This window comes from Hippocampus zosterae, chromosome 21 (assembly GCF_025434085.1).
Source record: "Hippocampus zosterae strain Florida chromosome 21, ASM2543408v3, whole genome shotgun sequence".
Taxonomy (NCBI): domain Eukaryota; kingdom Metazoa; phylum Chordata; class Actinopteri; order Syngnathiformes; family Syngnathidae; genus Hippocampus; species Hippocampus zosterae.
Genome location: NC_067471.1, coordinates 8,485,516 through 8,493,633, shown reverse-complemented (window position 1 = coordinate 8,493,633; position 8,118 = coordinate 8,485,516). Strand labels below are relative to the sequence as shown.

At 49.4% G+C, this 8,118-nt stretch overlaps 1 long non-coding RNA gene across 3 annotated transcripts in view; it reads right to left on the bottom strand.

The window, feature by feature from the left end:
• LOC127593804 (uncharacterized) overlaps positions 1-8,118 on the bottom strand; it is a 52,376-nt gene that overhangs the window by 36,002 nt on the left and 8,256 nt on the right. The gene's annotated exons all lie outside the window — the stretch shown is intronic.

Genomic DNA, 8,118 nt, shown 5'->3' with positions numbered 1-8,118 from the left:
CGTTCGGAGTGAACAATTGTACGTTTCTTAGCCAGCATCTCAAATATTAATTCGGTCACCGGATTGAGACTTGATACATCAGCATGTGGCCCTTTGGTGAAGTCATGAAAACTTTCTTCAGGCTTCTGATTGGCTAAGATGATCTTTTAGTGACATGCAGTCGGCTGTATGGTGCCACCTGTTGCTCTTGCGTTTAAAGATCGGTGAGGGGGGCGGGGGGGGCATCTACCTGTGTTCACTGAGTGTTTGATGGCGCCTGACTTTGTATTGCGCAGCAGCGCCGGTCACCGGGTTATTGATCGCGGGCATGCCGAGAAGAAGAGGAGCGCTCAGTGGGGGGAAGCACTATCGATTGCACTTAAAGTGACAAGATGGAGAAGGTCCTCTGCGACGTGTTATCCCTATCGCCACCAACGGACAGGGTGCGCGCCTGCGGAGTGCACCCGATTGATTTGCGCCCGCGGCCATCAGTCACGGCGAGCCGAAATAAGTCGGCAATCTTAAACAACGAGCCGGGACCGTCTGAAGCGCGCTCGTCCTCAGACGATACCGAGTTAGCGCGTTGAAGCGATGCCCTTTGAGCCGTTTGCTTACGCTCCTGAACCGATTTCTCTTTGAAACCAACTTTCCCCATTTTGACTCCGTCCTATCGCCGGGCGGAATAGGAAGCTAACGCACACGTTGGTAGCAGTCGGTGACATTGCCCTTGAGCGCGCGACGAGAACAAAAGTGGTAGAAAGCCAATGAAAGCCACTTTCAAGTGGCCGACTCGCTCCGATTGATTTTTTTTTTTTTTTTTTTTTGCGAATCCATCACTGTAATCTAGCAGGAAATTGCACAGGCGGGTACTAATCAAGACACACTCCCTGAGAGTGTACGAGTCCCGCGCCCCTTGAGATGGCAAATGTAAAGATAAAGAGAAAATGGAAAGCGTGTGTTTTTGTGCGCTTGACACGGACGACTCGAAGAAGCGGGCGACAAGATACAGCCGCTGCATCCTTATAAATCGACGGCTCCAACAATGCGGCAAGACTCCAACATCTATTCATTACCCGATGTCCAAATACATAAAAATGCGTACGTTTAATTAGCATTTCCGCATCGCAGCAGCACCTGCGACCGCTTGCGCTGTTCATTAGCCGCTAAATGTCAACAGACCGAGTGCGGTGACTCACACCCAATCGGGTGTCCACCCCCCCACCCCGATCACGCGCCAGACAATTAGAGAGCGACACTCTTGACCTCCGCTCCCGGCATCACAAGAGTGCCGGCGAGCGCCAGTTACGGCCGCGGGCGGAACAAACGAGCTCAAGTAAACACTAATTATTGGAAGCGGGCTATTGATTAGGTGGTGTGAGTTCCGAGTGGCCCCGTCGGGAGCGTCCGCGGCTCCAAATATCTCTTTGATAGCAACATGTGACGCCGCAGGGCCTTTGTCTCACTCACTCACACTCACTCTGCATTATTCATGTTCGGCGGCTAAATCCACTTGTGTGTCGGGTCAGGAGATGGATGGCGTCCCTTCGACATTTATTCACACTCCGCCGTTCATTTATCGCGTGATGATAAATCTATTTATGGCGGCGGTATCACGGACATGAATGATGCATGTCGTATAGATTGGGCCGCGGCGTATGAAGATACGGGGGAAGACGCGGGGGAGCCCCGCGGCGCGTTTACTGCCACTTGCCGATGAATGCAATTTAGCCGCGTAAAAGTTCGGATCGGTCCTGCTCGACGAGATGGATAGAGATATAAAAACACGCGTGGCTTTTACCTCTGAAGGATGTTGGGCTTGAACGGAGGTCAGGTGCTGCCTGCCAACTGTCTGGCCGGTTGCCTGTTCAACAAAACAGAACGTTTGGATTTTTTTGGTGTTAGCAAACCATCATCAAACAAAAACAAACAAAAAAACCCCAGACTAAATTCCTAAGTGTTGTTTAAACGCTACATTTTGATTTATCCTTTGTATTTGATGAGAGATTATTATTAATTTAAAGTAGTTTTCCCCCCCCCCCCGAGCAAAAGTTTTGAACTTTTCAAGCACAGCATTTCTGCGCAGTGCAGCACATTTCAATTTATTTGTACAAAATCCCCCCAATCATGTTTGACTCGCCACCGCCGTCACCGTTAAGCCATTTTCATTTGTAATTATCGATTGGTTACAAAAACGGCAATTATCTTTCCGCTGAAAAGGAGCCCGAAACGTCCTGAATGGCAACAAAGAGCACAGCTCGGATCACGAACGTAATTGCAACGCGGGGTTGGAATAAAGAACAGCCGCAGAGTGAATTACGGGTGCGCCGTGACGGTCCGCGGCGGAATAAAGGCTGCGGGAGAAGGCCTGGCGAACGTGCGTGACGAGGCCGCTCTCTCGCGTCATTACCGTTCATCAACGCTATCGTCATTAGAGCCGTGAAAGCCGCTGCCGCGCTCGCCGTAATCTTCGGCGAAGCCTTTTTTTGCTTTTGCTGACGGACACTCGTCATTTACATACGCGTTGTTGGAGCCGCTTGCTATGAAAAATGCAATTTTATGGGCCACTTGCCGCCAACTCAAGATGGCAGCTACGCAAGCACAGGGAGAGCCCAACATGGCCAAGTGAAAGGCGACTGGCGTTTTGCAAAAAACAACATTTCGCTTGCCAAGATTTAAGGCAGGGAAAAACAATATTTTGCATCCGTGATTTTTATTTTATTTTATTTTGTTTCTTTGGACTGCTGCGGGAACGAGGACGACGCTACGACCGTATAAAATCTGTTGTTTGAATGGAAATATCATTCTTGCATATTTTTATTTTATTACTGCCGCGTTTCCGTCTTGCCGCGACTTTATTCTCGTTTGGACTTGAAATCCAATTCTAGTTTGGAAGTTTTCATGAAGCACGTGGCACTGCAATTGTGTTGTTGCTCCATTCGGGGTAAATTGAGTTCAGCTAAAAAGCAAATGGTCTGACAATACGGGAGCGAATGATGGGTTGCTTTGCAGCGTCACAGCTGGCTTCCCGCACTTTGGTACCCGCATGCCCATCCATCTGGAAAAGGAAAAGTCCTCCGTATTTTATTAAAATATATATAAAGTATTTTATGATGCATGCGCCGCAGGAGCCCCACCCAAATAAATAAATAGATAGAAAGAATTGTGAGACTCGCACTCGCTCCCGTCTTCCTTCCGCAAAGCTTCGGCGGCCCTCGCGTTCCATCAATGTCGCGACTCCGCCGGGACATTCAAGCGGCGTCACAGCGAGTGTCCGGGATGTTCAATTTCTAACGCCGCTCTCCCGCGCGGCTTTCGATTCCGCGCATCAATATCACTCTGTAAATTCGAACCCGGACAGAGAAGCAGTCGGCGGGGAGCGCGGAACGTCGCCGCTAGCGCTATGAGGTGAACGAGCGAAGACGCTTACTAGCTTCTTGGCGACGGCGGCCATTATTGGCGGCGGCAGGAAAGGGCAAGCGCCTCGGTCTTTGAATGTGAGGTGTCAGCATTTGATGAATGCTCGACATCATCGGAGCGCGATTGGACTCGGGCAGGGTGATAAGCCACACGAGGAAATGGCTGACGGATGGGCGGCCTTCTGGGGAGATAAGGCTCATTTTTGGCCATGTGGAAGCGGGAGATTTCTATTTTGACTTTAAAGACCTTGTTCGTATCTCAGCGCGGGATCTTATTCAGCTAGCCGCAAGACGGTCGAGGATCCGACTCGAGATTGCGCGGCCCCCCGGTGATAAACGTTGCTCGGTGTAAGTTTAATAGTTTCTGTTTGTAAACAATGAGGCATTTGTCAGGTTCGATTTTTTTTCCCCCCCGATCGAAGGAATCTTTGAGGCATTACGATGTTTTCCTCTCGTCCGACATCGTAACCAAAGGTGAACGGTTGGGAACGGCAAGTGCCGGTGATTAAATGCCAACGTTTGTTAAAAGAAGAGTTCCGAGACTCGAGAAAGACGTTTCCCTTCCTCACCAGCCCCTATTCGCTCGGAATTTATCTCAAGTGGACACATATCGCTCACGTTCTTTTGACCCCACGGGCATGCCTGTTAGGAAGATTTAGCATATCTGCCATCTGCCTACAATCGATTTGAGGCCATTCCCAGCGGAGCGCAGTAAATGAAATGTCAACATCTGTGACGTGTGATGAAAATTAATGGCACGAGCCCGCGACTTTGGCGGAGATGAAATGAGAGCCAGAGTGAAAGCTGCGGATAATGGCACACGCTCGGGACACTCGGCGTATTACATGACATCGCAAAGTCACTCGGAAAACTCTCATCCGACAAATCGGGCAAATTTAATTTGCACTCGCGCGTTCGTCGTCGTCGTCTATCGCCGACATGTTCGCGACAAAAGCCCGAACCGTCGCAATCGTCTAGCGTTCCTGAACCGATGTCCACACTCGTTTTGTGAAAAAAACAAAGTAACGACAGAATCATTCGCCGATGTCGGACGATGAGATGCTTTTGTTGGTGGTTGACCAAACAGCAATTGCGTCAGTACCAAGTGTACTCGCAGTGTAACTAGTCCTCATGTGTTTTAAAGTACCGCGTTATTATTTGTACAATTAGTGTTGATCAGTGGGGCATATCTGACCGATTTTGGGAAGCTAACTCCCTCAAACGACACTCCAAGTGTCACCCGCATTGCAGCAAATTGGTTTCAGGGGGCTTTGGAAGCAAAGGAATATGACGAGATGCATCACAGAGGCGCGTGGCACTTGTCACACGTCGATAGCGAGCGGTCGCCGGCCGCCGCCGCCGCGTCATTACATGCGAGGCCACGCGGCGTGATGGATCTGGGTCGGCGAGATGCAAGCGAGGTCCGATCAATGGCGGGCGGATGGCCTTGATTCAAGCAGCCCTTGGTGGGGGAAACGCCATTAAGAAAATGAAATCCTGCTCGGTTGTCTCAGAAAAGCCCCATGCGCCCCCCCCCCCCCCCCCCCCGATCCCCCCACTACCTTGACATGCGTTAACAAATTGTAGATTTATCTGTCGGTAATGGCATTAATGCGTGATGATTTCATTGGTCTAATCGTTCTTCACGTTAGCCTGGTTAGCTCTTATGACAATTAGCAAAGGTAAAATGTTGCTTAATATCATTTTTTTTTTTAATCTACACATTTGTTGAAAGTTCTGGCGCTTGTATGTGATGGTTTTGGCATGCTAGCACTAAACGTTCGCAGCCCTTTTTCACGCCCGCGCAGGCTGACGTTGCTAAAAAAAAAAAATGTTTTCAATAAAAAGGTGGCAGTGGCGGTTACGCAAGAGGTGCGAAGAATGCAAACTCCTACGTGTGCGGCCTGAAAGCGGATCAATAGACTCACCTGAAAGAAACCCACCTCGCACAATAAAGACCCCTCCCACACCCTCACTAATGATGCTAATGCTCTCAGGGATATATTTTTTTTGGCGCCGATAAGGGCGCCAACCTCATATGTAACGTCCTAATCTGAAAGGCCGCATGCGGCCATGTCGCCGCTCAAATGTCAGCCGTTCACAAGAGGTTCATGATCTTCTTAAAGCCTTTCAAACAGAGCGCGGCTGCGTCCGAGGGAGCGAGCGCTGCGTGCGGCTGATAGCAGAAGTGTCGCTCGGTGCCCCTGTGTGGCGATGGCGGGACATTAAGTTGCCAGCGTTGCCATGGCACGTTTTATATAGGATGACCTTTTGTCACGTCCAATTGGTTTCAACGTCAAAACAGATACACAATGGCTCGACTAAATTTGCCAAAATGATTGGCCTGCAAAATGATGGCAAATTTTTCAGGAGACCCTGTACAATGAAAACAAGACACGATACAAAATGGACGACTCAAACACACAACATACGCAGATTTTTTTTAAACAATATTTTACTGGTTACAGGTCAAAGCAAGACCCATTTTATTTTAGTCGCCTGACTGTATTCGCGTTAAGGCTTTGCTCCGCCAACAGAAACAAATGTGTTTGGCATTTGGGTTTCCATGGCAACACGCTGACTGACCCACAAAAGATGGAGCCTTTTTTGTTGTCGCTTTAAAATCAATTGTGGCATCATTTCCATCCTATCCACTGGGCCGCAACCCTTTTGAGTGTGTGTGCGCGTGCGCGCTACACCTCATTTAGCTGCACTCCACTGGGGGAAAGTAAATTCGACAGAGGGAGCTTGAGAGAGGAGACTAAACATATAAATCAAAACCATGAAACCTGGACCCAAAAAAAAAATTAAAAACCCTCACCGATTTTCTTTTTCTATGCACCTTGCACATGTGAGCGGGCAAGGGTGCCCCTGGTGGGCTGAAAGCGTATTACTACAGCGAATGACGCCACTTCATAACTCAACTCTGGTGGAGCCGGTGTCAGCCATTTTTGAGTTGTCTAGTCATATGACCGTGGAACCTACCAAAAGAAAAGAAAGAAATTTTTATAAAAAAATGATGCATTTCAAGCAGAAAGTTCAGTTGTTACGGATCACATACCGTGTGCGCGCACGCTCACACTATTTGCTTTGCCGCCGCATAACTTGATGTTTCGTGCCTCTACTCGGCGTCAAATAACCCGAACCCTCTTTTCCTTGTTTACTGAGCCCACTTGCAATCAAGATAAGAACCCAGCAAACCGTCGCGATCGCTCGGCACCTCCGCCGCGTCGCTTAACATCACTTCAATCACACTCTCGGTCAAATTACAACCGTGCACTTTTATTTTTAAAAAAAAAAAAGGTAAGGTGCTTTTCTGTCCTTCCGTCGCGTGACGTCAAGGCCGGGCGGCGGGCAGATTAGCGTGCGATCAGAGTGCAGTTTTGCTTGACATTGCTACAACTTGACCTGCGGCGAGCAGGAAAAAAAGACGCCGCCGGCTGGCGGTGTGTTCGCTGCCACTCGAATGGGGCCCGCTTGTGATTGCATATCCACTTCGGGATTAAGCAACAGGAAAATCATCAATAAATGTTTCAAAAATAGATTACAGTGAACACTCTCTATTCAGAAGGGTTTAGGGAACAAGACCTGGGACGAATAGCAAAACTTTGCGAAGAATCGATGACGACACGGAGGGGCCTGAGGAGTTTTTCCAGTCTATGTTACGCACTAAACCATATGTGGAAACGTATTCCAACCGTGAAATGGACAATAGTTAGCTGTCAATAGCATCAGTTATGAGGTTAAGCTCTCGTGACAGGTTGCGACGTGGGCGGCGAAAAACAAACAGCGAGCCCTCGTGGGCGGGGGACGTCAGATTTATAGTTCATGAGGCATATGAATTAAAATTGGGTCAAACGTTCGCCTTTTTATTTTTTTGCCTTGAAGGCTGGACGATGTCAAAATTTGCCAATTAGCCAAATGAAAAACGACAGCGAGCTCCCTCGGGCGAAGACGCGACGACTGGCCACAGGCGATTTGTTGACACTGCCGTCAAGGCGGACGCGCCGTTGTTGTTGCTCGGGCGAACGCTAACGAGGAAGCGTTTTAGTGGTCCGGCAGTATTCCAGCCTCGAACAATAAAGCTGTCAAGCGGAAAAAACACAAGGGAGAGCCATGCGGAGGACGGATGAATATGTCCACCCCGCCCCTCGCCAGATTTTGACAGTCAGAACGCAAAAGGCGCCTTGCGAGTTTGCCTTGCTCGAGATCAATCATCTAGATGGCAGAATATGATCCAAATTCATGGACTATAGAGGATGTATCTTAAATCACACCAAGTCAGTTGGCTTTCTTCCCTCACTGGAAAGGAATGCTCCATATCAGGCACCAAAACAAAACGAGGCAATATTGACCCGGTCGAGAACGGGGATGCTAACTGCCAACACGCTAAAGCAAAAGACAAGCCCATTAAGATGTCGTCTATCGGCATGCCGCCTGAAGCTTCGTTACCGACGAGGTAATGCAACCAAAACGGTTTGGTTGACGCGCGCGCTCAAGTCCGCTGGTGTGAAAGCGCCCCTCGTTGTGCGAGGTGGCAAGGACCGGTCGCCACCGAGACGAGACGGACGGGCGAGAGGCAGGAAATGAAAGCGATGGCGATCTTCGGCGCCTGATCTATAATTACAGATTAGCATTCATTTCCGAGCGCTGTTCCAACAACCTACCCCGCCCGCTCCCTCCACCGTCATCTCAAGGGTACCTGGCCACCGGGGTTGGGGAA